The following is a 19,281-nucleotide window of genomic DNA, read 5'->3' as shown; positions in this document are numbered from 1 at the left end:
AGGAAACTGAGGCACCAAGAAGTTAACAACTTGCCCAGCATCTCACAGATGGTCGGTGACAGAGCCAAGACCCAAACCTGGGGCTGAATCTGGGCCCCACCTCACTTTGCGATTCTCTTGGCCCCTGAGGCATCATCTGAGCTCATGGCCATTAGGACTCAACCTATCATGAAATTAACCTTGATAAGTATTATTTTTTGAGGTACACGTAAGCTGAGCTGCCGGGGTCCTGCCTGGAGTGTTCTAGTGTTTTAGGTGTTTGCCGTTTCTCAGTCTATGTCCATGTCTCACTCCTGGGGTGGGAAGTGTAGGGCCAGGGGAGCTACGTGCTGGGCTGATCCAGAATCTGATTGAGGGAAGCATTCAGAGCCTACATATCTCCTTCTCCTCAAGGCACATTTGCCCCTGAGAGAAGCAATCCTGAGAGATGACCAGTGGCTTTGTAAGTGAGCAAGAGCCCTTCAGGGTAGCCTGAAGAGCAGAAGGACGGAGGTCTGGACCTGGCTGGACTGGCCTTATTGTGAGCACATGGAATCATGGACCTTCGGAGCCCTGTCTCCTCCCTTTGTACAAATAGTGAAGATGAGGCAGGGTGGATGGCTCCTCTACCTCTATAACCACTTGTCTCCCAGTGAGCAGGACTGGGAAGGAAGGGCAAGGCTACAGAGGGATTTGAGTTGGTCAGGAATAGGGAGCCACTGAGGCCTGTAGAGCAGAGGAGGAAGCCTGTGGACATAAAGTAGTGCTGTGCCATCTGGACTGGGATGTGAGTCAAGGAGCTGGTCTGGCAAAGTGTTCTCCAGGTTGCTGACCTCAGGGTGAGAGTCTGTCTGGACCAAGAACTCAAGCAGTGAGACCTTCCCGGGGTAAGCCAGGATTGCTGTGTGGGAAGGGGCTGAGCATCCCAAGGGGACGCCGTCTGCTCATGGGTGGAACAGTTGGGGCTGCGTGTGGGATGTCACGGCCTTGGTCTCAGGTTGGAGAGGCCCCTTTGCACCTGCCCGATTTGCATTCTGGGCAGTGACTTGGCTGCGGCTGCCGAGGACAAAGCTGGCTGGGGCCGCGGGGAGACGCCGGGCTTGTGTTTTGAGCAGGAGCCAGGGATGGATTCTGGAATAGGCAGCCGGCGTGGGTCCAGTCCCCGCTGGCCCCAGATCAATGAAAACTGTCGTGGGGCCAGTGCATTGCTGCCGCCGCCTAGGGACTGCTGAGCTGGGCGGGACCTTCTGGGGCTGCCGTCCCCAGAGTCGCTGGCTCTGAGGCCATTATTAGCGTGTCCTGGCCGGCTGGGGGCAGGCCGTACCCCTGCCCCACACCCTGCCCACTCTGTGATCCTAGTCCCATTTGGCCCTGCTTGACATCTCACCCAAGACGGGTTTATCAACACGAAGAAAATGCAGGATTTGCAGAGAGGAGGAAAAGGAGGGTTAGCTGTTTACTTTTTTGACTGCCCTTTTCTGTATTCCAGGCACTGGGCCAGGTCTGTAGGGCCTTCAGGAATGAAGAAGAAATGTACAGTCCCTGTCCTCGAAGAGTTAGCCATGTGGGAGACTGGCCAGCCACAAGGAGTCGTTATAAAGACCCCTGAGGACAACAAGGGTGTCACAGGTGGCCAGGGTACAGAGCGGGGACCATACTGAGTCTGAGTGCCACAGGATGGTGCCTGCAAGAGGGGACATTAAAGCTGAGATTGAAGTAGCTAGAAGGAGAGCGTTGGGGGAGTGTCCTGGGCAGAGGGGAGGGTGGACAGGATGGTACACACTGACCGAGGCTCAGGAGGACGTGGGCAGGGTCAGTTGTAGGTCCATGCTACCACTGGCTGTTTACCCAAGACAGTTCCAGCTGCTCCTGTTATCTTGGCCTGGTTCTTAAAATTGCCCCCTTTCACTCTCAGAAGAGTCTTGGTTTGGGCAGTGAGATTATATGGGCAGGCCAGGTCTAGGTACTAGGATCTTTGTTTTGCCAATGAGGAAACTGAGGCTTGCGAGAGTTATTCATGCAAGGTCCTGGAAGAAGGATAGGACAGAGCTGGGATGGAAACAGCCTGCCTGACTCGAAAGCCCAGGCTTTCCCGTAATCCCACACGACCTTGCACAGTCAGGTATAAAGTTACAGACATATGCAGCCGAAATACTCTCTGAGTGTGGGTTCTGTGCCCACTGTTGTCCCAGGGGTGGGTGGGGTGAGAGGGGGCTGAATTGAGCAGAACTCGTTCATGACAGAGAACAAGTTCAAACTGGCTTAAGCGAGGAGGGGAAATTTAGTGGTTCATATAACTGAAAAGTCTGGGAGACGCTCTAGCTTCAGGCATAGTTTGATCCAGATGCACAGGGTTGTCACAGCATATTTTCTTTTGTTTTACCTCCTGGTTCTCTTTCCCTCTGTGATGGCTTTTTTTCTTAGACAGACTCTCCCTGTAAGGAGGTAAAATGTCTTCCTCGGTGTCAGACCCCTACCTTCACATCTCATTAATGTCCCCAGAAAGAGAGCAGGTGTCCTTGGGATTGCATCTCTTTGACCTTGGGCCATGTGCCCATCCTTGGCCAATCCCTGTGACCAGGGATGTGCAGAGTTCTCATTGGTCAGACCTGGGGACGTGTGTCTCATGTGTCCTTCCTTGTTGGGTTAGGGGGAGAAATCAGCCCTGTCCACACCTCTTGGATGAAAATGGTGGCGGGGAAGATTTCTAGATAAAATATAGGGTGCCTAGTTCAATTTGAATTTCAAATAAAGAACGTATTTTTAAATCTATGCAATGCTAGGGGCCGTAGCCTTCTAGGCTCCTCTGTCCCTGGGATTCTCCAGGCAAGAATACTGGAGTGGGTTGCCATGCCCCCCTCCAGGGAATCTTCCAGACCCAGGGATCGAACCTGCATCTCTTATGTCTTCTGCATTGGCAGACAAGTTCTTTACCACTAGTGCCATCTGGGAATCCCTCTTTAAAAATACAAATATATCCCAAGTACTGCATGGCATAGGCTTATATTAAACAATGACTGAATCTGAGATTCAGACTTCACTCAGTGTCCTGTGGTTTTTATTTGTAAACTCTGGCAAGCCTGTGAAGGGGTAGCTCTCTAAGGAAAATCACACGGTTGCCAGAAGACAGAGGAGTGGGTACAGAGGGAAGAGGGGACATTGTCCAAGTCACAGGTGCTCACTATAGAGGTGATGAAAGGGACCAAGGGCTTTGCTTCAGCCTTGGACACCCTCTGAAGGCACAGTCTGTGAAGGCAGTCTGAGAGCTGTGGATAGTAGCGAGGGAAGTCTGGTGGAGGGGTGGGGTGGGCGGGTTGAGGTGCTCAAAGAGGCCTTCCTGTGCTTGAATTAGGCCTCAAAGAAGAGGAGGCTCTCTCAAAGTCAGGGTAGGGTGGGTGGTGGGTGGGAGGAAATGTCCATCCTCAAGACTTCCCTTGTAGTCCGGTGGTTAAGACTTTGCCTTCCAATGCATGGTTTGTGGGTTCAATCCCTGGTCAGGGAGCTAATCTCCTACATGTTCAGTTCAGTTCAGTTCCGTCACTCAGTCATGTCTGACTCTTTGCGACCCCACGAACTGCAACACACCAGGCCTCCCTGTCCATCACCAAATCCCGGAGTCTACCCAAACCCATGTCCATCAAGTCGATGATGCCATCCAACCATCTCATCCTCTGTCGTCCCCTTCTCCTCCTGCCCTCAATCTTTCCCAGCATCAGGGTCTTTTCCAATAGTCAGCTCTTTGCATCAGGTGGCCAAAGTATTGGAGTTTCAGCTTAAACATCAGTCCTTTCAATGAACACCCAGGACTGATCTCCTTTAGGATCGACTGGTTGGATCTCCTTGCAGTGCAAGGGACTCTCAAGAGTCTTCTCCAACACCACAGTTCAAAAGCATCAATTCTTTGGTGCTCAGCTTTCTTTATAGTCCAACTCTCACATCCATACATGACCACTAGAAAAACCATAGCCTTGACTAGACGGACCTTTGTTGGCAAAGTAATGTCTCTGCTTTTTAATATGCTGTCTAGGTTAGTCATAACTTTCCTTCCAAAGAGTAAGCGTCTTTTAACTTCATTGCTGCAGTCACCATCTGCAGTGATTTTGGAGCCCAGAAAAATAAAGTCAGCCACTGTTTCCCCATCTATCTGCCATGAAGTGATGGGACCAGATGCCATGATCTTAGTTTTCTGAATGTTGAGCTTTAAGCCAACTTTTTCACTCTCCTCTTTCACTTTCATCAAGAGACTCTTTAGTTCTTCTTCACTTTCTGCCATAAGAGTGCTGTCATCTGCATATCTGAGGTTATTGATATTTCTCCAGGCAATCTTGATTCCAGCTTGTGCTTCCTCCAGCCCAGCGTTTCTCATGATGTACTCTGCATATAAGTTAAATAAGCAGGGTGACAATATACAGCCTTGATGTATTCCTTTTCCTATTTGGAACCAGTCTGTTGTTCCATGTCCAGTTCTAACTGTTGCTTCCTGACATGCATAAAGGTTTCTCAAGAGGCAGGTCAGACGGTCTGGTATTCCCATCTCTTGAAGAATTTTCCACAGTTTATTGTGATCCACACAGTCAAAGGCTTTGGCATACTCAATAAAGCAGAAATATATGTTTTTCTGGTACTCTCTTGCTTTTTTGATGATCCAGCAGATGTTGGCAATTTGATCTCTGGTTCCTCTGTCTTTTCTAAAACCAACTTGAACATCTGGAAGTTCACGGTTCATGGTATTGCTGAAGCCTGGCTTGGAGAATTTTAAGCATTACTTTACTAGCGTGTGAGATGAGTGCAATGGTGACTCTGGCTCAGATCATGAACTCCTTATTGCCAAATTCAGACTGAAATTGAAGAAAGTGGAGAAAACCACTAGACCATTCAAGTATGACCTAAATCAAATCCCTTATGACTATACAGTTGAAGTGAGAAATAGATTTAAGGGACTAGATCTGACAGACAGCGTGCCTGATGAACTATGGATGGAGGTTCGTGACATTGTACAGGAGACAGGAACAAAGACCATTCCCAAGAAAAAGAAATGCAAAACAGCAAAATGGCTGTCTGAAGAGGCCTTACAAATAGCTGTGAAAAGATGGGAAGCAAAAAGCAAAGGAGAAAAGGAAAGATATACCCATTTGAATGCAGAGTTCCAAAGAATAGCAAGGAGAGATAAGAAAGCCTTCCTCAATGATCAATGCAAAGAAATAGAGAAAAACAACAGAATAGGAAAGACTGGAGATCTCTTCAAGAAAATTAGAGATACCAAGGGAACATTTCATGCAAAGATGGGCTCAATAAAGGACAGAAATGGTAGGGACCTAACAGAAGCAGAAGATATTAAGAAGAGGTGGCAAGAATACACAAAAGAACTGTACAAAAAAGATCTTCACGACCCAGATAATCACGATGGTGTGATCACTCACCTAGAGCCAGACATCCTGGAATGTGAAGTCAAGTGGGCCTTAGGAAGCATCACTACAAACAAAGCTAGTGGAGGTGATGGAATTCCAGTTGAGCTATTTCATATCCTGAAAGATTATGCTGTGAAAGTGCTGCACTCGATATGCCAGCAAATCTGGAAAACTCAGCAGTGGCTACAGGACTGGAAAAGGTCAGTTTTCATTCCAATCCCAAAGAAAGGCAATGCCAAAGAATGCTCAAACTACCACACAATTGCACTCATCTCCCACATGCCTGGCAGCCAAAAAACCAAAAAATATAAAACAGAAACAATATTGTAACAAGCTCAACAGAGACTTTAGAAATGGTCCACATTAAAAAAAAAATCTTACAAAAAAATGTCAGTGCTCACCTGCCTGCCGCTCAGGTCCAAGCCCTGGCATTATGACCCTTGGTCCTTGACCTCACTGGCCTGGCCATGGGGTGATGCCTTTGTCTGAGACTAATCAGCCTGTCTGTTCCCTGTGAATTCGCCAAATGTTTCAGGATTCCTCCAACTACCAGGCTGTTCAGTGGAGAGATAGCTTAGGTTCACAGAAGCAGAGCCTGAGACAAGGATTGTATGTCAGCGATTTGTGGAGAACGCTCTCCCAGAACAGACCAGCAATGGGGGCGGGAGTGGGGAGGGGGAGGCAGGGCAGAGAGGGGGAAGGAGCAGGCAAGGTGCAATTTCAGGCAGAGTCTTGGTTCTATCCTGACCCTGTGGGGAGCTCTGGACTGTAAGCTGTGGCTCAGAGTCAGTCCCCACAGGAAGCACGGAAGCTGGGCTTTCATTCTCCTGCTCCAGGCAGTCACTGGCCAGGGGCCATCTGGTGGAGGGTGGGGTGGGGGGATTTGGGGTTCTCTGACTCTCCCGTCAAAGCACTAGGGATCGTTCTCTGAAGAAACCTCACTGGTTTGGGCTGATGGCAGGGACTGCACACTGAATGGGGGCTGGGGGGATGCGGACATGGTAAGAGACAGAGGGGTGAGCCTGCATCAAAGAACCTAGAGAAGATGGGGAAATCCCTCATGTTGTGGACACCTCAGGGGTTCCTAATGAGAACAGTCTATAAAGGCTTGAGAAGTCCCACAGCAGAACCCCGGATCTTCCCCAGACTGCACGGACCACGGATCCTGGCACCTGGAGAGGCTGGTCAGAGTGCTCCCACAGTGGCCTCTGGTGGAGTTGAGAGACCATGGTTTTTGTTTCCGCCACTGTGAGGCCTCATCTTCTGTTGCCTGCTTTGGATGCTCTGGGTTCTGATCATGACCTTGCTGCTCTTCAGTTCTGTGACTCTGAGCAGATCCTGTTGCTTTTTGGGGACTCAGGTTCTCCATCTGTACTCTGAGAGTCCTTAACCTAAAGTTTGTGAAAAGGCTCACCGTGCAATTTTATCTGTCTGGCATTTTTCTGGGGGGACATTCTTAGAGGGGTTTGGACCTTTCTGAACCAGGGTGCTGGCCTAGTCCCAACACCTGTGTCTGGGAAGCTGGGTGTGTGTGTACCGCAGGCCTGTCTCCCACTGCCACATGGACACACACCAGGGGTCCTGTCCCGCTGAGAACCTTCCTCCCATGAGGCCCTGGTCCCTCCCAACTGCACCACGTTCTTGCCTCCCCTTTCAGAGCCTCAGTCTTTTCATCTGTAAAAGGGGATGATAGCTGACCTTGGTGACCTCCCAGGGTTGTTGGGTGAGTCAGAAGACCCAAGGACTGTGATGGAACAAAGTACAGATGTGATGGATGGAGTCACTGTTGGGATGCTGTCTTTCCCCCAGGCTCCAGAACATCTTCAGACCTTGGATGCTGACCACACAGCATCTCCCAGACCTCCATGGGCTTCCCAGAGGACCACTCTGGAGTGACGTAGACGTAGGTGGTTGACCAGACCAGATAGGGGCTGCCTTCTGGTCCCCAAAACCTATTTTTTGTCTCCCCCTCCCTTCTTTCTTGCCTTCCTTCCTTCCTTGCCTGTGAATGGAAACAGCAGAATTTGGTGTGCAGTGGGTTCGGGGAAGGGGGGGCAGCTGCCACCCTCCCCCACTTCCAGTGACAGCCCAGTTTGACATGCTCAGCTGGCCTCGTGCCATTTCTGGAATCAAAACCTTGTCTGCATTGCATGAACCACAAAGAGGGGTCTTGCCAGCCCCTGACTTCCTATGCGTGTGCAGCCAAAGGCAGTGAGAAGCGGTGGGTTTCCAGCAGTGGTCTTTTCATGGTCTGTGAGTTCAGCACGGCTGTGGGATGGAGCAGCAGGGTCTGAGGTGCCTAGAAGCCCAGGGCTTCCACCTTCTCTCCCAGTGAGGACTAGAAAAGCCCCCATGTCACTGGAGAGTTGTAAACCTCACTACCCATTGGAGCCAGGACCCTGTGGGCAGTCTCCCATGTGCCATGCCTTCTAGAACCAGCTCAGGTGCCCATTTTTGTTTTCTTCCAAATGCCTGGCTACTACTTCTGATTGTAGAAATCCTCCTGCACATTCATGGCAAACAACTGCAGACCTTGAATCCAGGGCCAGGGACAAACCTCTGGGAATGTTTTGGTGTGGTGCTGGCCCCTCCACATGGGCCTCTCAGACTACACTGCATGGAAACACACGCAGACGATCTTAGCAGATGCAATTGGATTCCCTTTGCTCTTTGGCAACTGCTTTTCTCTTTGACGAAAACGCGGGGTATGTCTTTCTGAGCCAGTAATTGTAGAGCCGCGTTTAGTTGTCAACACATATTCATGGCCTGCCTCCTCTGTCAGGCACTGCTATGTGTGTCAGAGGGTGGTAAGTGCCCCAGAGAAAAGCGAGGCGGGGAAGAGGGTGAGGGGGTACAGGTGGTGCTGCAAGTTTAAATAGGGGTGTTTGGAAGATCTCACCCAGGTGATGAGGTGACCAAAACCTGGAGGAGTAGGAGGAGAGGATAGCTGAAGAAAGAATCCCAGGCAGAGGAAGCAGAAAGGACAAAGGCCCTGAGGTGGTGCCAAGCGTGTTTGAGCAATAGCAAGGGGCCTGGGGTGGCTGGGGCAGAGTGACAGAGAAATAACAGATGAAGGCAGGGGTGTGTTGTAACAGATTGGGTGGGGCTCTGCGGGGCATTAGGAGGACCTTGGAGAATGGGGTGGGAGGTGGGTGCAGAGAATAGAAAAGGGTTGTCATTGTCTTGGTGGATGGCCTGGAGCGCTCGGTGCGTGCGGGGAAGGGAGGACGTAGTCTCAGGGTACCTTTTGAAGGCAGAGCCAACAGGATGCACTGTGGATTGAACAGAAGGGTTGAACACACGTGGCAGGGTGACTCTTGGGTTTCTGGCCTGGGCAACAAGGAGGAGGGAGCTGCCCCAGCTGGACACAGGGAAGAAATCGGGAGCAGGACTGGGACAGTGTGGTCTGAGATGCCAGCCCAGTGGCTTGATGGAACCTTTGGGTAAGCAGGGAGCTACGTCATTCTCCTTCATGGAACAAAGTTTAATTTCTTTTTAGCGTAAAAACACTACATGTTCTTGATTTAAAAGAGAGAAAGAAGAGAGACAACAGAGAACCCAGGCAGTCTACAAACCTGGACAATGGGAAGGACAGCACCTCAACTCCCCAAGAATAGCTATTGTGTGTCCTTCCAGAAGTATTCCAGAGAATGTGACTCTATAAACAAAACGGGATCGGCTGTCCCACACCTGCCCGCCCACCTAATGGCACTCACTCCCAGGCAATGTCTTTAACTCTTTTGTTCTTTCACGGCCACCTCGTATGTGGCCCTCAGGGCACTCCTGAGTCACAGGCCCATTTTACAGATGTGGACACTGAGGTACAGATCAGGTGACACAGCATTAGCTAAGATCCTGAATGAACTAAGTCCTCTGGCCAGAGGGGCGACCCTTGATTCTGTTCCACTTTGGTGGTGGTGGTGGTGGTGTTGATGGGAGGTGTTGGGAGTCAGAAGTCACACTAGAGTGGAGCAGCGATAAGACTTCATCTAGCCGTCAAGGGGAGAGGGCTCTCCAAGTGGAGAAAAGAGCGCAGGTGGGATTGGAGACCCCGAGGCAGGCAGTCCAGCTGGGGAGAGGATGTCAAAGCTGGGTTACGGGGTTAGGGGCGGGCGGGCGGGGGATCAGGAGAGATGAAGGCAGGCCTAGTGTCAGCTAGGATCAGAGGGGCAGGAAGATGACTCCTGTAAGAGCTTCAAGGCCAGATGCGGTGGGCTGTGTGTATGTGTGTGTGTGTGTGTGTGTGTGTGTGTGTAGCAGAAGGGTCCTAGAGTCTAGCCCAAACCATTGTTCTCTGGTTCTCTCATGAAACTGATGAGGATTCTTTGGATATTCAAAACAAGAGGAACTTACTCCATCTGTTTATTTACATTAGCAGAAGCCAGAAGCCTAAATCATCTCTTACTCTCAAGGCTAAGAGAAATACCACACTTTCCTGGGTCCCCTGACCGCTCGGGGCCCCTGGCTAGGCTGGCCCCGGCCCTGGGCAGGGGTGCACATCCTTTCCACACAAAGAGGTGGCATGTGGTCTGTGGTGCCGCCGTTCTCTGGTCCACAGATGCCTGTGCATCTGTCATAAGCAACCTGGATCACCGCCACCCTGCTCGGCTGGGCACACGCGCTGGACCCTGGCAGCCGACTTGAGGCCTGTCCCAAGGCCAGGAGCTGCTGGCAGGGGCAGCCCCAGCTGTTTGGTGATCAGAGGCACACCCCAGCCCCTTTAGCCTGTCCTGTTATCAGCACCCGGCTGAGGGGCATGGCAGGCCAGCAGCATGGCACGTCGGTGGCATGGCTTGTCTGCAGTGTGGCAGGCCAGGGGTGTGGCACACCGGTCGTGTGGCAGGGTCAGCTGGCGGTGGCATGACTGGCCAGTGGCCAGGCAAGAGGCAGAGACGCTAAGAGGTGCTGAGTGCAGACAGCTTGCCGGGCCTGCTGCTCAAGGCCTCGTGGGGCAAGCTGAGGCCTTGCTAGGTCCGGCTTTGATCAGCTGTACGGCGGACTGAAGACAGCGGGGCTGGAAGAGAGGCTGGGAGGGCAGAGAATGAAAGAGGGGGCCCAGAGAGAGAGAGAAGGCACAGCTGTGTTGATGACGTGCTGACTGCCTGGCGTGTGCTGCACGCTTCCACCTGCCCTCCTAGTTCCTCTCTGCAGCCTCCCCACCCGGTGGGGCTGTCGTTTCCATGTTCCAATGAGGAAACTGAGGCACAGACAGGTGAAGTCATTTGTACAAGGTCGCACAGTATAAAGCAGAGGTGCGTGCTGTGCTAAGTCACTTCAGTCGTGTCTGACTCTGTGCAACCCCATGGACTGTAGCTGGCCTGGCACCTCTGTCCGTGGGATTCTCTAGGCAAGAATACTGGAGTGGGTTGCCATGCCCTTTTCCAGGGGATCTTCCCAACTCAGGGATCGAACTCACATCTCTTATATCTCCTACATTGGCAGGCAGGTTCTTTACCACTAGCGCCACCTGGGAAGCCCCAAAAGCAGAGGAGCCAGGGTCAAAGTCAGATGGTCACTTCACCTCTCTAAGCCTCAGTTTCCTCGTGGCTGAAATGGGGTGACAAGAGCACCCAACCCATGGGGCTGTTTGGAGCATTTAGCGGTGCATCTAATGTGATGAGCAGAGCTCTGGCATAGGCCGGCCCTTACCAAAGAAACGCTGGTTCTGATGATCACCGAGTCCTTTATACTCATGACCTCAGTTACTCCCATGCCCCAACAAGCCCATCAGATCCTGGTTTCCACTGTAGAAACTCCTTTGAACACTGACTTGTAGGAAAATTCCAGTCACGCAGCAGTGAGTGCCGCACCCCGCCTGGCCTGGGACCATCTGCCTTGCGTCAGGTCATCTCCTCGGAAGAGCCTGAAATCCCAGAGGTTGGGGGTTAGGGCGCATTCTGGGTCATGCTAAGTTTTGCCATTTTCTGTTGGCATCAGCCATTTTCTCCATGTGCAGAGTCACATTCCAAAAGCGTGAGCCCTCGAGGGAGGGCCTCTGGTTACAGGAAAAGGAGGCTCCGTAGGTCGTGAGAACCTTCTTTCATCCGACCTCACCAGGTAGTCGCCTTGCTCCCTGCCTCCCCACTTCCTCCCCTAACTCCTTCCCACCTGTCAGAACCAGCCTGACGGCTCAGGGTGGAGGCGGGGGGGGGGGGGGGGGGGCGGGGGGGGGCAGAGACTTCAACTTTGGGCTCCTTAAGCCTTGTCCTTTCCAGAACATGTTCCACATTCTACCAGAGGGATGGGACTTGAGGTCGGTGGTGGACGTCTTGTATTTTAATGGTTCTGTCTTGGTTTCATACGCATCGTATTTTTTTTAAAACCTCAGCTTCAACTAGGACATCACACCCATGATTTAATTGATCTTGCTTATGGCAAGACTTTCAGGATTTTTTAAATAAATCTTTATTGGAATAGAGTTGCTTTACGGTATTATCTTAGTTTCTACTGTACAGCAAAGTGAATCAGCTATGTGTATACATATATGCCGTTTTTTTTGGATTTCCTTCCCATTTAGGTCACCACAAAATACTGAGTAGAGTTCCCTGTGCTACACAGTTGTTTAGTTGCTAAGTTGTGTCCAAGTCTCTTGGGGCCCCATGAACTGTAGCCTGCCAGGTTCCTTTGTCCATGGGATTTGCCAGGCAAGAATACTGGAGTGGGTTGCCATTTCCTTCTCCAGGTTTTCTTTTTCTTTTTTTTTAAGATGACAGAGAGAGCCAATTTAAGGGAAAGTATTAAGTACTCATGGTGGCTCAGGTGTGACCCAGTTCCGGGGGAGGTTGGGATGACGGCTTATGGGTGCCCACAGCTTGCTGGGTTGACAGCCCAGGATGTGGGCTTTGCTGCTTGCTGTCTGTGGCTGGCTATGTCTCCAGGACGGGACAAACTTGTCTTTGGGGGTTATTTGTATCCTGTAGGGTCTAGGACCTGGGGGTCAGAGGAAGGGGACGTGGTGGGACATGGCCCAAGGCTCAGAAGTCCTCCGCTCCCACACCCTGCCCACCGTCCACCTTCCTGAGAAGCAGTCCTTCAAGTCCAGGAAGCAAGCTCAGGCTGGAGTCCCTGTGACATGGGCCCAGGGATTGTATCTCGAGCAGATTAAAAACAGTCAGGGAGAAATCTGAGGAATTTTAATGACTGCCACACATCCCTGGAGTCCTGGTCCTCGTAGACTGAACACGCAGGCCGGCGCTGCAGGCTGCAGCCCTTGGGGCCCACCTTCCCCTCTCCAACCCAGCTCGCTGGGCTCCTGCAGTGGGGTAGGGCTTGGGGACACTCGTGGAGGTGTTGCAGCGAAGCCAGCGGTGGCGGCTTCCTCCCACTGGTCTCCAAGCTTGGCTGGGAGTCCTGGGCTTGGGTTGAAGGAGACTGTGGCTTGGTGCTGGGGTCTTTGCAGGTCAGAGCTTTCAGTTGTAAGTAACCTGAATTGGTGTGAACAAGGAGGGCAGTTTAGTGGCTTCTGTGGCAATTTGGCTGTTCGGTTCCCAGGAAAGGCCGATGAGAATGGGTCTGACTCAGAATTCATCCAACAGATATTTGAGTGTCTGCTGTGCAGCAAGCCCTGTCCTAGAGCAAAATGGACCCAGATCCTTGCCCTCGGGGAGGCTCCTTGTTAGAGAAGGCTGGACCTGATGCCGTGGACGAGCACCCTCTCCTGCATTGTCTCTCTCTGTCCCTGTGGATGGGGGCGGGGGGCGTTCTCTCCTGGGTGGACCTTCTCCAGCAGTTGGAGAGGAGAGGAGGTGCAGCCTTGACACCAGAGAAGACGTCTTTTCCACCAGCTCCCGTGAGAAGGATCCCAGGGGACAACTCCACTTGGCTTTGCTGCAGCCAGAGGACACTTGCCGAGCAGGTGGACCTAGAGCTCCCACAGGTGACCTGTGGCCCTTCGAGGCTGCAGCGTCCTCAGGGGAGTGGCCGAGGGCTCTGCCCCCATTTGCTCCTTTGAGAGGAGGTGCCATTTCTCTTGGGAAGCTGCCCCTTGAGGTCTGCTAGAATCTGGTGTGGGAGGAGTGAGTCTGTTTCCCTCTCATCTCTGGGGAGGAGGGAATCCCCAGCCCCTGACACTGGAGCCCTGGCCCCCAGAAGCCCCCTCTAGTGCTGCTGCTGGCACCCTCTACCTGTTCCCCAGCCCGTGTGCATAGAGCACACTTCGGGGGCCAGAGAACGCTCTCAGGGGGCAGAGATAACAAAGGTTAGAGGTGCATGTTGGAATCGGGGACATTGCAACTCAGAAAGTGGATGGCCCTCTCACTCTTGATTCCTGGGTGAAGCCCAAGAGAAGGGGCCTCCCTGCTGCTGGGTGGGGGGCTGGAGCACCAGAAAGCCTGTGCTCGAGGCCCCATGAGCATCATGGTGGCCTTCTGCCCCATTTTCCAGACAAGGAGCCCGGGCCCTTCCCTGTGACTTTCTCTTCCTAAGTGACCTTGAACCAGCCACTTAGTCTCCTGGCTGAGCCTCAGGCCCTTCTCTTGTCAAGCGGGTTCTTGTGGGTGATTTTGCTAAAACAGTGTTTTAAAGACCCGAGTGACACAGGAGGATGCTTGCCTTAAAAACTGGACCCATTCTGATGAAGTTTGTGACTCCTGTTTCCCTCCATCTGGTCTCCCTCCCCTCCTAGGGAGTAACCGTGGATATTGTGTACCTGTCTCCGAGTGTGTTTGGCGTTTTCTTGAGTATACAAGTAGAATCGTACCCTGTGTATCTTGTGTGTGGCGTGGGTTCTGTGTGTCAGTATGTGCAGATCTACCTGGCTCTTTTGAGCCTCTGTGTGGTTTTCCACACATAGATCTAGTTCGCTTTCCTTTGCTGGGTGTCCAGCGTGTTTCTGACTGTGGGCTAATAGAAACAGCCTTGCTCTCAACCTCACTGAACCTGAACACGTCTCCCTGGTACACAAGCACAGGTGTTGTGGACCAGGGTGGACACTGAGGCATTGAATCACTGAGTGTTAGGGTTTTGCAAGGATAAAATGTGAGAACGTTCCAAGCACATGGCAGGAATAGGGTGCTGCAGAAGGAGAAGTTCACGCTTGTGTTCCCCTCCCCCATTTGCATCAGACACTGTCCTAGGTATCTGGTCTGCATTTTCTTACTGACTCCTCTTTGACAACGAAATCCCCATTTTATAGAGGAGCAAAAAGGGGCCCAGAGGGGTTAAGTAAGGCATCTGCTATCACTCAACTCCCAAGGGGCGGGCGGGCGCCTGAGTCCCATGTCCAGCTGGGTTCTGGGAGTGAAGCCTCCCTGCCCTGCACGGCCAGAGCTTGCTCTCTGAGGGGCCTGCCCGCAACGGCGCTGGTTCCCCAGGAACGCCCCGAGTGCAGGAACGCCGCCTCTGTGGAGTGTGCTGGGAAGAGGGAGCTCGCCAGGAATTTCCTGGATCAGCTCCAGGGCAGGCTGCTTGGATCTCAGGGTTACAGGGTGGCTAGGTCCTGCCTCCCACCCTTCTCTTCCCCTGGCTTGTCCCAGCCCCGTGCATTCTTGGAATCTAAGTTGTGCCGTGTTCTGTGGGCACCAGAATTTGCCTTTGAAACCCCGTGGCACCAACATCTGTTAGCTCTTAGAGAACAGAAAGATTGACAAAGAACTGCTGGGGCAGGCAGTGGGGAAAGATATTAAGCTCAGGAGTACGAACTCTCAAAGACAAAGAGGAAAAACCCCAACTGAACTCCAGCCTGCTCCCCAAGGCCCTGCTTTGATGTGGGTTCCCATCCCTGGAGGCCTTATAAGGCATTGTGCCTGCAATTCTGGGCTCTGGGCTGGTGCTGGCTGCACATTCAGCGCCCGGAGGAGCTGGCCTCTCATCCTGGGGCCCAGTGTGGAGCAGAGGAGGGGCAGTGCTGGGACTCGGGAGGGAGGCAGGCCTGGGCCTTGTGTAGGCCACTTAGCCTGGCCACTGGGCAGGAGGCAGCCTGGCACCAGGTTGGGTGGGGCTGGAGGTATGTGGATCCAGGAAGGTCTTTGATCAGAACTTGGAGCAGAGGCTGAGTCTGACTGTCCTAGAGACCAGAAGAGAGGGGGCCGTGATGGCTGAGTGGATGAAGAGAGCAGTGAGGGAGGTCACTGCATACCGTATCCCGTACTCGGGCTTCTTCCAGGGCAGTATGGCGAAGAGTATGGGCTCTGGAGCCATGCAGCCTGCCTTTAATCCTGTCTCTGATACTTAGTAGCTGTGTGACCTTGGGCAAGTCACTAAACCTCTGGGTGTCTCAGTTTTCTCATCTGTAAAGTGGGGATAATAATGATATTACCTAAAAGGACTGCCACGGGGGTTAAATGCAAAGCACAAGAAATATGCACCAGACAGGGGAAGAGTGTGTTTCTCTGTGTCTTGTTTCTTTGTGTTTGTGGGGGCACCTCGGGTCTGGTGAGCCATTCAGCTCTGCCCAGCAATGTTCTGGTAGCCATTTGATAGTAAGAGTGCAAGTAATAAATGGTAACCACTGTCAAGCCCCAGTCATGGTATCAGATGTAATGCTAAGTACTTTCCGTGCGATGGCTCACACCTGCCCTGAGACAGAGTGACTGCTCTCATCCCTATGCAGAGATGGGGAGACTGAGGAACACTGGAGATAAACCTCCTTCACCTACGTAGAGCAGGGATTTGAACCAAAGTCTGAGCAACACCAGTTCCATGCCCTGCATCCTCTGTGCTAGGCCTCATGGCCCAGTCCCCTGGGGCTCATGGCCAGGAGTGCTGCATGCAGGGTTTGGGGCCAGGCCTTCAGGACCATCCTGCAGGAAGGCTCCTGGCTGAGGCTTGGCCCTGTCCCAAACCTAGTGAGGAGGAGCCGTGGGGCCTTCAAGTCCTGCAGGACAGAGGGGAGTGTTTGGTCTCTGACACACTGGAGCTGCTGGCTAGGCTGATTTTCTGCACTTCTTTGAGCATGATTCTTGGTCCCCAGCAAGTGCCAGGACTCCTGGCCACCTCCATCCCCATGCTCATGGGAGCCCCAGTTCCACTGTACAAGGTCGGGCCAGGCACCTGAAGGAGCTGGCTCAAGTCTTGACTCTGCTTATGATCCACAGGAGGGTCTCCTGGCCTCTTGGAGGCTCTTCCTCATTTAAACCCACAGGACTGTTGGGAACCCCGTTCTCTGGAGATTCTGGTGAAGATCCCGATTGATCAGTACCTCATATATATCATGAGGGCTTGGGGATGCGAGTGACTGTCATTGGCATTATTTTCCTATCTCATTCCTTGAGGGTTGAAGCACTTTGTAGGAAAAAAACAGTAACAATTATACCTTTCACTTTAAAATTTGCACATCATTTTTATGAGCATTTGTTCTTCAAGAGATGGAAAGAGCAGGGCTCTTATGATGATAAAGGGAGATAACATAAAGTGCCTGACACATAGGAAATGCACAGTAAGTGTCAGCTGACTTTTTAATGGTTTATCAGTGTGCCCATTTTACAGATAAGTAGCTTGAGATTTCCCAGAAGGCAGCGGCTGGCCCCACATCCAGGGCAAGGGAGGCCACCGAGGCAGGATGTGATCCTGTGTCTGACTCAACGTTTTATGTGGCCTCTGGCCTGGTGATTCAAAGCTTGAGGACCACAGACATCACACTCCCTAGGCCCGAGGCTGTCTGGGTCAGTGGAGGAAATGAATGTTTGCCACAGTTGAGCAGCTGCACGGTCCTGGGTGTCAGCAGACCATAGTGCTAAGGAGCTGTCGATGTGTTACACAGAGCAGGGTGAGGTTTAGTGGGAAGAGACCGACCCCAGAACTTGCCAGAACTCTGCTTTCATATGCAGAGACATATCTTTAATATGTCAGGAGAGCCGGGCCCGCCCAGCAGACAGTTCTTCTCAGGGAGCGTTGAAGCCGTCATCTGAGTGATGAGTGTGGGTGCGAGGCATCGTTATGGGGCTTCTTCCAGAAGGCTGCTTTGTTGCTGGTGACGTTTGGAGTCGTTAAACTCCTCTGAGTGTGCCAGTAAAAAGATGCCAGTGCCCAGAAGTTTCCATCTCACGGGTCCTGTCGGCCTTGCCAGGAGCGGTCAGGGTGGCTCAGAGGTCAGCGCCGGCTCCCAGCCTCTGTTGGGCCTCCGCACACGCCGGTGTGTTGCTCCCCTTGAGGATGGTCACCCGCTCCTGTGAGGAAGCGCTGCCTGCCAGCCTTTCTGGAGAAGCGGCATCCGTCTCTCTCCAGCATGAAAGATCAGCTTTAATTGGCTGCCGGGGCGTCCCAGCCATCTAATGATGCCAGCCCAGTGCAGCCCTTTCCTGTCACCATCTCCCAGTTCCCCTGTCAGCTCTAGCTCTGTTAACACAAACAGCCAGTTTACAAGCCCAGGAAGTGTTCAGTGATTATAATAATTGGCGGAGGAGGAGAGAGAGAAGACATCCTGACTCGAAGAATAATGCAGCCTGGTTTTGAAGTCCATGGGACACCAGCAGTCTGAATGACCACATTTGAACAATGTCTAAGAAAGGGTGTGTAATGCCCTAGAATGATTTGAAAGAAGAAAGAGAACAGAGAACACCACCTCTAATCCATAAAACGTTAGCTGTTCATCTTTAAAAAAACACACACACAAGACTTAGCTCCAGCTGTGTCCAATTGATAAGATCAGCTATACAAAGCATTGTTTTCCTTTTGTTAATCAAGGCGAGTTCTTGGTTTTTCTCTTAAGCATCTCCAGTGCAGGATTTTTTTTTCCCTTCTAATTGTTGAAGAGTGTGTTTTTTCTTTTTCTTTATACTTTTTTTTTTTTTCAAAAGGAGAAGTTGGTGAGAGCTGCCAAGTTGAGGCTTTTTTGTTGCTTGTCTTTTTGCGGTTCACGAAGCACTGCCATGGCATCACTGTGGGCATTAAGAGAGAGAAAGCAGTGTGACCCCACCCACACACACCCAAACTTCATCTCTCCCCTAAAAGAGGAACATTTCTCAACGTGAGTTCCTTGGAACATAAATCCCATGTGATGCTTTTGAAAAAAGCTTCCTGGTCTAAATAGGTTTGAGGGGTGCAGCATAAGTTACTACTTAGGTATCCGCACTCTGTTACCATAGTAAGTCCTGCAGTAAAGGGTCTTGTTTGTATGCATGCATGTTAAGTTGCTTCAGTCATGTCTGACTCTGCAACCCCATGGACTGTGGCCCACCAGGCTCCTCTGTCCGTGAGATTCTCCAGGCAAGAATACTGGAGTGGGTTGCCATGCCCTCCTCCAGGAGATCTTCCCAACCTAGGGATTGAACCTGTGTCTCTTACATCACCTGCATTGGCAGGTGGGTTCTTTACCGCTGGGACCACCTGGGAAGCCCAAAGGGTCTTGTTTAACTTCGTTTAAAAGAATCTTTTTTGATCTCATTACTTCTCTTGGCAGAATACCAACAAATACAGAAGCTGTTTGACAAGCGCTAGTCTGGTCTCCTCGGTATCTAGAGTCATCCTACTGGAGCAAGATCAGATAGATGGGACCTTTATTGACATCCCAGAAATTTCCCAGCCTGTGGACCTAACTAACTTCCTTTGCCAACCTGACAACACGTGGGTGGCAGCCTGACCAGGCTGATTGGGAGCCGCTCTGCTACATGGCATGAGTTACTGGACATTTTAAACTCATGCCTGCAGACCAAGCCAAGGCATGTGCAAAGATCAGGCCCGCTGCTGGAAGGGGGAGATGCGGGAGGCATGATTGAAGGTCAGCTAAAGGCAGAGCCTATAGGTTCCTAGATGTTGTGCTGAAGAGTTTGGGTTTATGTTAAGGGATTATGTCAAGTTTGGGTGTTAACAGCTGGGTTTATGCTGAGGGAGTGCTCCCTTCAGCAAACCAGGCCCTCTTTATAAACTCATTGAGACACCTGCCTGGAACCCTCTCATAGAGGAAGGGTCCAAACTGAGGTCTCCTCTAGGGACCCACAGGGGTGGCTCTGGTCCTGAG

General features: G+C 51.8%; 1 protein-coding gene across 2 annotated transcripts in view; it reads left to right on the top strand.

Annotated features, from left to right (window-relative positions):
* Positions 1-19,281, top strand: part of NKD1 (NKD inhibitor of Wnt signaling pathway 1) — an 88,045-nt gene that overhangs the window by 39,092 nt on the left and 29,672 nt on the right. The gene's annotated exons all lie outside the window — the stretch shown is intronic.

Source organism: Giraffa tippelskirchi, chromosome 7, assembly GCF_054371585.1.
Source record: "Giraffa tippelskirchi isolate mGirTip1 chromosome 7, T2T-mGirTip1v1.2.pri, whole genome shotgun sequence".
NCBI classification, from domain to species: Eukaryota; Metazoa; Chordata; class Mammalia; order Artiodactyla; family Giraffidae; genus Giraffa; species Giraffa tippelskirchi.
This window is presented reverse-complemented; position numbering and strand designations above follow the sequence as displayed.